The sequence below is a fragment of the Balaenoptera musculus genome, chromosome 7, assembly GCF_009873245.2.
Source record: "Balaenoptera musculus isolate JJ_BM4_2016_0621 chromosome 7, mBalMus1.pri.v3, whole genome shotgun sequence".
Taxonomy (NCBI): domain Eukaryota; kingdom Metazoa; phylum Chordata; class Mammalia; order Artiodactyla; family Balaenopteridae; genus Balaenoptera; species Balaenoptera musculus.
Window position 1 is genome coordinate 38,079,025 of NC_045791.1, and position 14,653 is coordinate 38,093,677.

Genomic DNA, 14,653 nt, shown 5'->3' on the forward strand with positions numbered 1-14,653 from the left:
GGCTTACAGGAACTCTCTGCACTATCTTTGCAACTCTTCCATTAATTTTAAATTATTTAAATATAAAAACTTTAAAAAATAGAGAAGTTTTAAATAGGCCAGAAAAAGTTTTATTTTTCACCTTGGTTTAGCCGACAACAAAGATCCCACAATTTATAATAAATGTCATTTGTATTGACCTAGGGAATATTTATATAGGATGAGAACTATTGAAATCCCAAGAACTATTTTGTTAAAGAAAATTCATAAAACCCCATAAAGAGATCCATGTTATTATAGATATCTTCAAAGAGCTGACTTGCCCAAGTTTCTTTCATACCTGATATGTATTGATTTTAACAGAAAGAAAATTTCTAAACTTTTAAATACTCATGAATATAATATGTTAAAAAGGAAGGAAAGAGTTGCCCCAATTAAGAATTGTCAAAGAAATTTAAATAAAATAAGAATAATAAAAAATCAATCCAAAGCTGAAGTATATCACTATAAAGAATACATTTAGCAAAGTATTTATTCATTCATTCATTTAATATTACTGAGTGCCTACTTTGTGTCAGTAACTGTTCTAAGTACTGGAACTCCAGAGCCAGAAATAAATATGAGAGATAAGATTCCAGTTTTAAGAAAATGTGCATACTAGTAAAGAGTAAGGGGACAGATGCTCAAGAAAATAAGGTAATTTCTGATAAAAATAAGAGCTGTAAAGAAAGTAACAAGTATGCTTCTATAGAAAATAATAATGGTAGGTATTTTGTAAGAGTTCCTTAAACAAAAGTTTTATGAGAAGTTCGTTTTTGAGTGTGACTTGAAAAAGATTCAGTCAACTGAATATCTGGGGATATATAATTTGGGCAGAGGGAACAACAAGCAGATTTCTTGAGGCATAGAAGAAGTTAGCAAGTATACCAGTCAGGATTCTGACAATAAAGAAAAGGTCACTGAGATAGCTTAAATAAAGAAATTTTAATGAAGAGACTATTTACAGAGTGTTAGGTTGTTGACACACACAAAGGCAAGCAAAAGAGGGAAGGTTGTTACCTCCCTTATATAATAAGGATAAGGAAAAGTGGTACAGTTACTGGAGCACAATGAGACCTGGAGTCTTTAATCTTAACATAAGAGAGCCACAGGATCAGATGGTTTCACTGTTGAATTCTACCAAACATTTAAAGAAGACTTAATGCCAATCCTTCTCAAACTCTTCCAAGAAATTGAAGAGGAGGGAACACTCCCAAAGTCATTTAACAAGACCAGCAATACTCTGGTATCAAGGCCAGGTAAGGACACTACAAGAAAAGAAAACCACAGACCAATATCTTTAATAAATAATAGATGCAAATATTCTAAACAAAATATTAGAAAACCAAACTCAACAGCACATTAAAAGGATCATAAACCAAAAACAAGTTAGATTTTTCTCTGGAATGCAAGGATGGTTCAACATAACTCAAATTATTAAATGTGATACACCACAATAAAAGAAATAAATTTTTTGTTATGCTTTTGTTATTTATTTCTGGTTTTATTCCATTATGAAACTAGAACATACCATTTAATAATTTCCTTTTAGATATGTTAAGGTTTATTTTATGGCCAATAATATGATTTTCCTTGGTCAATGTTCAACATTTTCACTTGAAAAGAATATGAATATGGTGTTTTGGAATCCAGTGTTTTATAAATGTATAAATCTGTAAATTTAATTTAGGTCACACTGATTTGAAAGGGTTGTTCAAGTGCAATATAACCTTACTGATTTTTGTCTACTTGCTCTATCTTTACAGAGAGTAGAGTGTTGGAATCTCCATAGTTGTTTGTGTCTTTTTCTGATTCTCCTATTGGTTCTTTCAGTTTTTATTTCAGAGATGTATATGCTCTTTTTTAAAATTCAAGTACTGGGCTTCCCTGGTGGTGCAGTGGTTAAGAATCCTCCTGCCAATACAGGGGGCATGGATTCGAGCCCTGGTCTGGGAAGATCCCACATGCCACGGAGCAACTAAGCCTGTGGGCCACAACTACTGAACCTGTGCTCTAGAGGCTGTGCTCCACAACAAGAGAAGCCACTGCAATGAGAAGCTGGCACAGCGCAACAAAGAGTAGCCCCCACTCGCCGCAACTAGAGAAAGCCCGTGCACAGCAACGAAAACCCAACACAGCCAAAAATAATAAATAAATTAAATAAATAATAAAAAAAAGATTCAGGTACTTCAGGATTGTTTTTTCTTCTTGGAGAACTGGTCTCTTTATCATCACATGGCTCTAGAGATCATGAATGAGTGCTTTGTTCAATGCTTTATTTTTTTCTTTGTGTTTCAGTTTAGGAAATTTATATTTCCTGTCTTCAGGTTCACTTGTTTTCTCTTGGCTGTGTTGGTCTATGATAAGCCCATTGAATGCATTTAACATCTCTGTTTCTGTGTGTTTTATTTGTAGCATTTCCCTTTGATTCTTTCTTATATTTTCCACCTCTCTCCTGAAATAACACATCTGGTTTTGCACGTTGCTCACTTTAAACATTAGAATCTTTAACATATTGTTACAGTTATTTCAGGATTCCTCATCTTGATAGTTCCAACATGTATGTCATATCTGAGTTTAGTTATGTTGGTTGCTTTGCCTCTTGGTACTGTGGTTCGTTTTGTTCTAGTTTTTTTTCTATTATTCAAAATTTTGCTAGGAATTGGACACCTTGTGTAAAGCATCTATTGCAAAACAGTGAAAAGACATAGGATATTTTTTTGTAAGACTTAACTATATTTTGTTTCATGAAATGGACAACTTTTCCTTCTACTATACTTTTGGTATTAAATTTGGCTCAATCTAGCCAAGGGTTGAGCTGAGTTTAGGGTTTGTTGTTGGTATGGTTTCTTATAGTGTATTTCAAGCCTCAAGTTATTTTTGCGATACCTCTCTTTGTAACGTGTATTAGTTTGACAGAGGATTTTTCTCAACATTTGCTTTATACTAAGCTTCAGATTTTTCCTTTGTGGTGCACTTTAGAAAAATTTACATGCTCTAATAAATATCCCTGCAGTATTACATTGTTGCTTGTTACTCAGTGTTTTTACCCTAGTGGTGGGGATGGGAAGTATTCTCTATTGTTGTGGCTAAGTTTCAGTCTAAGGCAAACGCTGTGTTTCTGGACCTCATAAGTGTGGTCATTTCAGTGGTTTTGCCAATCCCTCAGCTGTAGTTGTCAGCATACATGCTTCACATTCACCAGATATAGAGAATGTTTTTCTGTTCACTTTTCCCAGATGCATAGGATTTTTACCAGTACCTATAGGAAAAAGTGTTTTTTTTTCCTTTCCCCTTTCCTCAGGTTAGATATTTGTCTCTAGGGGAGAAAAGGGAGAAAGAATGTGGTTGAGTGGTATTGTTTTCCCATGGCTGCAGGTATTCCTCTCCCAAGGCACGAACCACAAATTGTTCTATGTCACTCCTGTCACCAATGTTTTCTTGTGAGCTCCTGTGAGTAGAACCTGTAAGTGGATATGTATTTTTCTTATATCTGTGGCCTCTATGGTTTATATATTCTTTTGCTGGCCTGCACACTACACTTACTAACTCATTAATATTTTTACCTGAATTCTTATTACTGTCTGGATGTATCTGTCCCTGGTATGTAAATGCTCATCTCTTGTCTTTCACTGCAGACACTTGTCATTCCTTGGATTTCAGGTTAGTTGTTTTCCCTGTGCCCTCCAACTTATGATCAGTTGTAGAAAATTTGTGAGAGTCCAAGATTGTCCCACGTTGTTGGTTGGTTTGGTTAAGAATGCAAGCAATGCTTTTGCTAGCTTCCTGTAGTCTGAGGAGAAACCACAAGTAACAACGTTCTTTAAATGAGAATAGATATTAGTTTATTAGCTAACAACATAATATCCACAACTTCTTACTACTATTTCAAGAAGCATAATGACATAACCCATAACTAGGTGTATTAATCATAAAAATAAATTAGGAAATGATACAGTGTGGAAATTAGCATAAAAGAATATTGAAACAGCTATTATTAACATTATTTAAAGGAAATCATGTACATACTGAGTGAGCACATGGAGAATACAAGCCCAGAAATATAAATATTGAGACATGGAATTACTGAATTCAAAATAGAGCTTTTGCAATAAAAGTACCAATGGGCTTAACAGCATATTGGGGCATCAAAAGTCAGCGAACTGACATTTTCTAGTCATTAGCAATGGAATGTAGATTTCAATTTCATAAATCTGGTTTTATAAATCAATCGACTAATACAAAATAATTTAGGTCTATTATTTTTCTAACACTGGGCTAATTTTAGTAAACAAAAGAAAATTTATCTACTTAAAGTGCTAATAATTTCTTTGCATAAATAGTGATGAAATATATGAAACAATTAGCAAATAACTAAGTACATTCATGTGGTATTGTCAGAGTGCTTTAGACATTCAGAAGAAGTCAAAGTCTGGACTACTGTATTTAGAAAAAAATATTTGGTAGTTGGCACTTGGAAGATGGAAAATTTGAACTAATAATTGAATAAACACTCATATAACATTTACAGTGTGTTAGGTCTTACTTGTAAATGTTCACATATATTATGTGATTTAATTTTCACTCTAAACTTATGAGAAGGTAATATTATTATCTCTGTGTTGCAGATGTGGAAAAAGTGTCAAAACAGACGGGTGATTGCCAAAGTATACTGAGTAGCAGCCTTAGGGTTCAAGTTCAAGCCTTAGTGGGATGTAGAGCCTTCTGATTAGAGATGAAACTATTATTCCATTTGCAAAACTACCAAATGGGACAGAAGACAAGCAGCCTATCAAATAACAGAGTGGTAGAGCTGAGGTTGAACTTCCCCTGTGTTCCTTTCAACATCATTCATCGTATAATCATTGAGAGCCTGCTGGATGCCAGACAAGTGCTGGGTACTGGGAATACAGGGGTAAAAAAAAAAAAAAAAAAATTCAGACTGTCTGGATTAAGGGTGAATGCTCTTAAGTACTTCATTACACTGCCTCATTAGACTGAATGTCAGACAAAGGTAATGTGACACTGAGCAAAAGTAGAGGAAGGGAAATTCATCTGTCAGTTGGAGGACAGCAAAGAGATCACTCTGATGGTAATAAATGATTGCAGTGTGGACTTGTTGGGAACTATTGCCTAGGTAGCATAAGGTCAGACTATTGAAGGCCTTCTCTATTGTTTGCTAAAACTGCTGAGAGTCTTCCATAGGCACACATAGAATTTCCACTTCCTTCAATCACTTTCAGTTGATTTCTAGGCTAAGATAGAAAATGGAAACTGTGTTGGTATAAGAGATGAATGATCCTCCTTAAGTGATGGACTCAGAGCTAAAAATATCAGCAGAGAAATTCAATTCACAAAGCACTATTTCATATGACACAGAGCAGGCTATTAACCCAACTGGTAATTTGAATAGAGTTACCTTCTGTGACTCCAGTATTGCTTTTCAGAGGTCATTGCCTGAAGAATCGAAATTATTTATTTTAAGGCTAAACCAAAAAATCTGCCTTGGAGAAACTAAGCTTTCATAGGGAAGAGATGCTTTTAATGTTGTTGTTGCTCTCCAGCAGCAATAATTTAAGAGCTTTAATTTTGCTTTAGTGCTCTAAAACCAGCATGAGGAAAGCACTGCTAATACACATGACATTGACTTATTCCTAATAGGTATATACCTGACTATAACCTAGCTTTTTTTTTTTTAACATCTTTATTGGAGTATAATTGCTTTATATTGTTGTGTTAGTTTCTGCTGTATAACAAAGTGAATCAGCTATACGTATACATATATCCCCATATCCCCTCCCTCTTGAGCCTCCCTCCCACCCTCCCTATCCCACCCCTCTAGGTGGTCACAAAGCACTGAGCTGATCTCCCTGTGCTATGCGGCTGCTTCCCACTAGCTATCTATTTCACATGTGGTAGTGTATATATGTCCATGCCACTCTCTCACTTCGTCCCAGCTTACCCTTCCCGCTCCTGGTGTCCTCAAGCCCATTCTCCACGTCTGACTCTTTATTCCTGTCCTGCCCCTAGGTTCTTCAGAACCATACTTTTTTTAGATTCCGTATATATGTGTTAGCACACGGTATTTGTTTTTTTCTTTCAGGCTTACTTCACTCTGTGTGACAGACTCTCGGTCCATCCACCTCACTACAAATAACTCAATTTCATTTTTTTTAATGGCTGAGTAATATTCCATTGTATATATGTGCCACATCTTCTTTATCCATTCATCTGTCGATGGACACTGAGGTTGCTTCCATGTCCTGGCTACTGTAAATAGAGCTGCAATGAACATTGTGGTACATGACTCTTTTTGAATTATGGTTTTCTCAGGGTATATGCCCAGTAGTGGGATTGCTGGGTCATATGGTAGTTCTGTTTTTAGTTTTTTAAGGAACCTCCATAGTGTCCTCCATAGTGGTTGCATCAATTTACATTCCCACCAACAGTGTAAGAGGGTCCCCTTTTCTCCACACCCTCTCCAGCATCTATTGTCTGTAGATATTTTGATGGTGACCATTCTGACTGGTGTGAGGTGATACCTCATTGTAGTTTTGATTTGCATTTCTCTAATAATTAGTGATGTTGAGCATCCATTCATATGTTTGTTGGCAATCTGTATATCTTCTTTGGAGAAATGTCTTTTTAGGTCTTCTGCCCATTTTTGGATTGGGTTGTTTGTTTTTTTGATATTGAGCTGCATGAGCTGCTTGTAAATTTTGGAGATTAATCTTTTGTCAGTTGCTTCATTTGCAAATATTTTCTCCCATTCTGAAGGTTGGCTTTTCATCTTGTTTATGATTTCCTTTGCTGTACAAAAACTTTTAAGTTTCCTTCAGTCCCATTTGTTTATTGTTGTTTTTATTTCCATTTCTCTAGGAGGTGGGTCAAAAGGATCTTGCTGTGATTTATGTCACAGAATGTTCTGCCTATATTTTCCTCTAAGAGTTTTATAGTGTCTGGCCTTACATTTAGGTCTTTAATCTATTTTGAGTTGATTTTTGTGTACAGTGTTAGGGAGTATTCATTCTTTTACATGTAGCTGTCCAGTTTTCCCAGCAGCACTTATTGAAGAGGCTGTCTTTTCTCCATTGTATACCTTGCCTCCTTTATCAAAAATAAGGTGACCATATGTGCGTGGGTTTATCTCTGGGCTTCCTATCCTGTTCCATTGATCTATATTTCTGTTTTTGTGCCCGTACCATACTGTCTTGATTGCTGTTGCTTTCTAGTATATTCTGAAGTCAGGCAGCCTGATTCCTCCAGCTCCATTTTCCTTTCTCAAGATTGCTTTGGCTATTCGGTGTCCTTTGTGTTTCCATACAAATTGTGAAATTTTTTGTTCTAGTTCTGTGAAAAATGCCATTGGTAGTTTAACAGGGATTGCATTGAATCTGTAGATTGCTTTGGGTAGTATATTCATTTTCACAATGTTGATTCTTCCAATCCAAGAATATGGTATATCTCTATATCTGTTTGTATCATCTTTAATTTCTTTCATCAGTGTCTTATAGTTTTCTGCATACAGGTCTTTTGTCTCCTTGGGTAGGTTTATTCCTAGGCATTTTATTCTTTTTGTTGCAATGGTAAATGTGACAGTTTTCTTAATTTCTCTTTTAGATTTTTCATCATTAGTGTGTAGGAATGCAAGAGATTTCTGTGCATTAATTTTGTATCCTGCTACTTTACCAAGTTCATTGATTAGCTCTAGTAGTTTTCAGGTAACATCTTTAGGATACTCTATGTATAGTATCATGTTATCTGCAGTGACAGCTTTACTTCTTCTTTTCCAATTTGGATTCTTTTTATTTCTTTTTCTTCTCTGACTGCTGTGGCTAAAACTTCCAAAACTATGTTGAATAATAGTGGTGAGAGTGGACAACCTTGTCTTGTTCCTGAACTTAGTGGAAATATTTTCAGTTTTTCACCATTGAGAAGGATGTTGGCTGTGGGTTTGTCATAAATGGCCTTTATTATGTTGAGGTAAGTTCCCTCTTTGCCTACTTTCTGGAGGGTTTTTATCAATAATGGGTGTTGAATTTTGTCAAAAGCTTTTTCTGCATCTATTGAGATGATCATATGGTTTTTCTCCTTCAGTTTGTTAATATGGAGTATAACATTGATTGATTTGCAGATGTTGTAGAATCCTTGCATTCCTGGGATAAACACCACTTTATCATGGTGTATGATCCTTTTAATGTGCTGTTGGATTCTGTTTGCTAGTATTCTGTTGAGAATTTTTGCATCTATGTTCATCAGTGATATGGGCCTGTAGTTTTCTTTCTTTGTGACATCTTTGTCTGGTTTTGGTGTCAGGGTGGTGGTGGCCTTGTAGAATGCATTTGGGAATGTCCTCCCTCTGTGATATTTTGGAAGAGTTTGAGAAGGATAGGTGTTAATTCTTCTCTAAATGTTTGAGAGAATTTGCCTGTGAAGCCATCTGGTCCTGGGCTTTATTTTGTTGGAAAATTTTTAATTACAGTTTCAATTTCAGTGCTTGTGATTGGTCTGTTTATATTTTCTATTTCTTCCTGGTTCAGTCTTGGAAGGTTGTGCTTTTCTAAGAATTTGTCCATTTTTTCTAGGTTGTCCATTTTATTGGTATATGATTGTGTGTAGTGATCTCTCATATCCTTTGTATTTCTGCCGTGTCAGTTGTCACTTCTCCTTTTTCATTTCTAATTCTCTTGACTTGAGTCTTCTCTCTTTTTTTTTTGATGAGTCTGGCTAATGGTTTATCAATTTTATTTATCTTCTCAAAAAAACAGCTTTTAGTTTTCTTGATCTTTGATATCACTTGCTTCATGAGTTTTTCATTTATTTCTGCTCTCATCTTTATGATTTCTATCCTTCTGCTAACTTTGGATATTTTTCTTCTTGTTTCTCTAATTGCTTTATGTGTAAGTTTAGGGGTTTTTTTTGAGATGTTTCTTCTATCTTGAGGTAGGAACTTAGTGCTATAAACTTCCCTCTTAGAACTGCTTTTGCTGCATCCCATAGGTTTTGGGTGTCACGTTTTCATCGTCATTTGTTTCTAGGTATTTTTTGATTTCCTTTTTGATTTCTTCATTGATCTCTTGGTCATTTAGTAGTGTACTGCTTAGCCTCCATGTGTTTGTATTTTTTACAGTTGTTTTCATGTCATTGATGTCTAGTCTCATAGCGTTGTGGTTGGAAAAGATACTTGATATGATTTCAATTTTCTTAAATTTACCAAGGCTTGATTTGTGCCCCAGGATATGATCTATCCTGGAGAATGTTCCATGAGTACTTGAGAAGAAAGTGTTTTCTGTTACTTTTGGATGGAACGTCCTATAAATATCAATTAAGTCCATCTTGTTTAATGTGTCATTTAAAGCTTGTGTTTATTTATTTTCATTTTGGTTGATCTGTCCAGTGCTGAAAGTGGGGTGTTAATGGCCCCTACTATTATTGTATTACTGTTGATTTCCCCTTTTATGGTTGTTAGCATTTGCCTTATGCATTGAGGTGCTCCTATGTAGGGTGCAGAAATATTTACAATTGTTAAATCTCCTTCTTCGATTGATCTCTTGATCATTATGTAGTGTCCTTCTTTGTCTCTTGTAACAGTCTTTATTTTAAAATCTATTTTGTCTGATATGAGAATTGCTACTCTGCTTTCTTTTGATTTCCATTTGCATGGAATATCTTTTTCCATCCCTCACTTTCAGTCTGTATGTGTCCCTAGGTCTGAAGTGATCTCTTGTAGACAGCATATATATCAGTCTTGTTTTTGTATCTTTTCAGTCAGTCGATGTCTCGTGGTTGGGTCATTTAATCCACTTACATTAAAGGTAATTATCGATATGTATGTTCCTGCTACGATTTTCTTAATTGCTTTTGGTTTTTTATTGTAGGTCTTTTCCTTCCCTTGCGTTTCCTGCCTAGAAAAGTTCCTTTAGCCTTTGTTGTAAAGCTGGTTTGGTGGTGCTGAATTCTCTTAGCTTTTGCTTGTCTGTAAAGGTTTTAATTTCTCCATTGAATCTGAATCAGATCCTTGCAGGGTAGAGTAATCTTGGTTGTAGATTTTTCCCTTTCATCAGTTTACATATGTCCTGCCACTCCCTCTGGCTTGCAGAATTTCTGTTGAAAGTTCAGCTGTTAACTGTATGGGGATTCCTTGTATGTTATTTGTTGCTTTCCCCTTGCTGCTTTCAATATTTTTTCTTTGTATTTAATTTTTGATAGTTTGATAATATGTGTCTTGGCATGTTTCTCCTTGGATTTATCCTGTACATGAGTCTCTGCACTTCCTGGATTGACTGACTATTTCCTTTCCCATATTAGGGAAGTTTTCAACTATAGTCTCTTCAAATATTTTTTCAGTCCCTTTCTTTTTCTCCTCCTCTTCTGGGACCCCTGTAATTGAATGTTGGTGCATTTAATATTGTCCCAGAAGTCTCTGAGACTGTCCTCAATTCTTTTCATTCTTTTTTGCTTATTTTTCTCTGTGGTAGTTATTTGCACTATTTTGTCTTCCAGGCCACTTATCCGTTCTTCTGCCTCAGTTATTCTGCTATTGATTCCTTCTAGAGAATTTTAAATTTCATTTATTGTGTTGTTCAGCATTGTTTGTTTGCTCTTTTTTTCTTGTAGATCCTTGTTATACGTTTCTTGTATTTTCTCCATTCTATTTCCAAGATTTTGGATCAACTTTACTATCATTATTATGAATTCTTTTTCAGGTAGACTGCCTATTTCCTCTTCATTTGTTTGGTCTGGTGGGTTTTTACCTTGCTCCTTCATCTGCTGCGTATTTGTCTGTCTTCTCATTTTGCTTAACTTACTGCGTTTGGGGTCTCCTTTTTGTAGGCTGCAGGTTCATAGTTCCCATTGTTTTTGGTGTCTGCCCCCAGTGGGTAAGGTTAGTTCAGTGGGTTGTGTAGTCTTCCTGGTGGAGGGGACTGGTGCCTGTGTTCTGATGGATGAGGCTGGATCTTGTCTTTCTGGTGAGCAGGACCATTTTTGGTGGTGTGTTTTGGGTTGTCTGTGAACTTATGGCTGTAGGCAGCCTCTCTGTTAATGGGTAGGTTGTGTTCCTGTCTTGCTAATTGTTTGGCATGGGGTATCCAACACTGGAGCTTGCTGGTCATTGAGTGGAGCTGGGTCTTAGCATTGAGATGGAGATCTCTGGAACTGCTCTTGCCAATTAATATTACGTGGGGTTGAGAGGCCTCTGGTGGTCCAATGTCCTGAACTCAGCTCTCCCACCTCAGAGGCTCAGGCCTGACACCCGGCCAGAGCAGTAAGACACTGTCAGCCACACGGCTCAGAAGAAAAGAGAGGGGAAAAAAAAGAAAGAAAGAAAAAAATAAAGTAAAATAAAATTAAAAAGATATTAAAATTAAAAATTAAAAAATATATTATTAAAATAAAAAATTTAAAAAGGAATAAAAAAGCAAAAAAAAAAAAGACAGCAACCAAACCAATAACCTAATCCATGAATGATAACAAGTGCTAAAAACTAAGCTAAGATAAGCATAAAAATTAGAAGCAGCAAACCCCAAGTCTACAGTTGCTCCCAAAGTCCACTGTCTTAATTTTGGGATGATTGGTTGTCTATTCAGGTATTCCAGAGGTTCAGGGTACATCAAGTTGATTATGGAGATTTAATCTGCTGCTCCTGAGGCTACTGGGAGAAATTTACCTTTCTCTTTTTTGTTCGCACAGCTCCTGGGGTTCAGCTTTGGATTTGGCTCCGCCTCTACATGTAGGTCACCTGAGGGCGTCTGTTCTTCACCCAGACTGGAGGTGGTTAAAGTAGCAGCTGATTAGGGGGCTCTGCCTTGCTCAGGCCAGAGAGAGGGAGGGGTACGGAATGTGGTACGAGCCTGTGGTGGCAGAGGCTGGCATGACATTGCAACAGCCTGAGGCGCGCTGTGTGTTCCCCCAGGGAAGTTGTCCCTGGATCATGGGACCCTGGCAGTGGCGGGCTGCACAGGCTCCTGGAGGGGAGGTTTGGATAGTGACCTGTGCTTGCACACAGGCTTCTTGGTGGCGGCAGCAGCAGCCTTAGCTTTTCATGCCTGTATCTGGTGTCCACGCTGATAGCCACTCATCTCTGGAGCTAGTTTAGGAAGTTCTCTGAATCCCCTCTCCTCACACACCCCGAAATGATGGTCTCTTGCCTCTTAGGAAGTTCCAGACTTTTTCCCAGACTCCCTCCCAGCTAGCTGTGGCGCACTAGCCCCCTTCAGGCTGTGTTCACACAGCCAACCCCAGTCCTCTCTCTGGGATCTGACCTCCAAAGCCCAAGCCTCAGCTCACATCCCCGACCCGTCCCTGTGGGTGAGCAGACTAGCCTCTCGGGCTGGTGAGTGCTGGTCGGCACTGATCCTCTGTGTGGGAATCTCTCCACTTTGCCCTCTGCACCCCTGTTACTGCGCTCTCCTCCGTGGCTCCAAAGCTTCCCCCCCACTACCCCCCATCTCTGCCAGTGAAGGGGCTTCCCAGTGTGTGGAAACTTTTCCTCCTTCACAGCTCCCTCTCAGAGGTGCAGGTCCCATCCCTATTCTTTTGTCTCTGTTTTTTCTTTTTTCTTTTGCCCTACCCAGGTACATGGGGAGTTTCTTGCCTTTTGGGAAGTCTGTGATCTTCTGCCAGCGTTCAGTAAGTGTTCTGTAGGAGTTGTTACACATGTGGATGTATTTTTGATGTATTTGTGGGGAAGAAGGTGATCTCCACATCTTACTCCTCCACCGTCTTGAAGGTCCTCTCTAACCTAGCTTTTTGTGTGCTACCAATTGCCTTTGACACAATGAAAACTTCACCTCCCCTACAAGTATTTTGTTTTTCATGTCTATGTGTATAGCCAGTAGTGTATATATATATGTAGCATCACTACTAAAAAGAATTATAATCATCCTAAACACTATTGATTTCTCAAGGAAATAATAATCTGATTTCATTTTTCAGAAGTTGTAATATGTAGCCATGGCTCACTAACTTGCCCAGCAACACACTGTACTCAGCAGTAAACATTTCTAGTAATCCAATTATTTGAAATGGTGTGAGGAAAAATGAAAAACCGTCCAAGATTCTGAGGTTTTCCAACTGTTTCTGAATGCTATTTTGGATAAATGAGAAGGTAAATATGCTTTCAATAGATTGAGCTTAAAACTGATGACAGTATTTTAAAACAGTATCAAATAAACATCTTAGGTAAGAATTTACCTCCCCTTGCCAAGATCAGAAAGGTTTTCTACTCTATACTATAAAACTAAGGTGATTTTAAGTTCTTATCATAATGTCAGTCTTAGAATAGGAACATAAGAAATAACTATTGAAAAAATGTATTGATGGAAAAATAATATATGAAAAAATAGATGGGTCTTCAGTTATCCACACTCACACTGCTAATATGAATTCTTACTAGGCCTCAGTTTCAGTAAAATCACTTGTCTTACAAAGCTGAGGGACATATGCTTTAGCAGCATCAATTATTACTCAAAGCAATATTTGTGCATTTAATCAAGGCCTTTGTGTAAGTATTGTGCAATCAAAGTTCTTAAACACTTAATTTCAGGAAAATATCTTTTAACAAAACTGAGATACTTCTTTTTGTTATAGCATAAGAGTTGTATGCCCTGTTGTTTCCATTTCTCTTTGACTCATAGCAATCATATTAACTTAAATAGTTGATATATTTTTCCCCTGTCTATATTTATTTGTATGTTTGCCTTGTGATTTAACTATTATTTATATGTGTTTCTTTTATTATAAGATGAGTTAGCCAAAGCTCACTGTATTATATTATTTTGGGTCTAAGTTATTCAATGTTTCATTCAAAAGTCCCTTGAGGACAAAGATGGAAACTTGACTTATGAGAGATTCTATGTTAGGTAAGCAATTAATTTTAGTCATTTTATGATAAATTTTTCCTACCTTAGTCTAATTATACCTAAAATCTGGAGAAAAATCAGAGTCTATAATTATAAAACTTCCAGGGAATATTATCGTCATATTTATAAATCCTATTTGATTTTAGTCGTAAAATGTTTTGTATGATGGCAATTAAATTCAGTAGTTAGTAGTAGTTAGTTGCCTTTTGAGAACCTGAATTGTGGTAGGTACTATGAGAAAGCCCTTCAGATTCAAAGATAATTATAACATGGTTTCAACAATAATAAGTAAACAAATGAACCCATTCAATCCTGTGGAATTAGATACCTTGGTTCAGTCTTTTTGTTTTTTGCAGGTATATGATGGCTACCCTTTGGTATGTGTGCTGATGATACTGCCCAGTCTGTTAGAAATACACCTTTGCTGACTTTTCTCAGTATTTCAAAATTCCACATGAAAGTCTCCATGTCTTTGCCTTCAAACCTTTAGGAATTTCATTTATACAAATGAAATTAATGCTGGGTTTTTACAGCTCAAGGACTTTTCCTTATATTTGGAAAATATGGTAGTACCAGGAGGTATGTGTTGTTGGAATTAACATGAATCATGTGTAAACTTTTGGCAGTGTTGGATAATTCCATTATCTTTATTGTGGTTACAGTTTTATAAAATGTATCAAATTGTAACTTTACATATGGGCAATTTATCCCATATCAATTGTATCGCAATACAGTTATAAAAATTACATTCCAGAAATTTCTGCATAACAAGT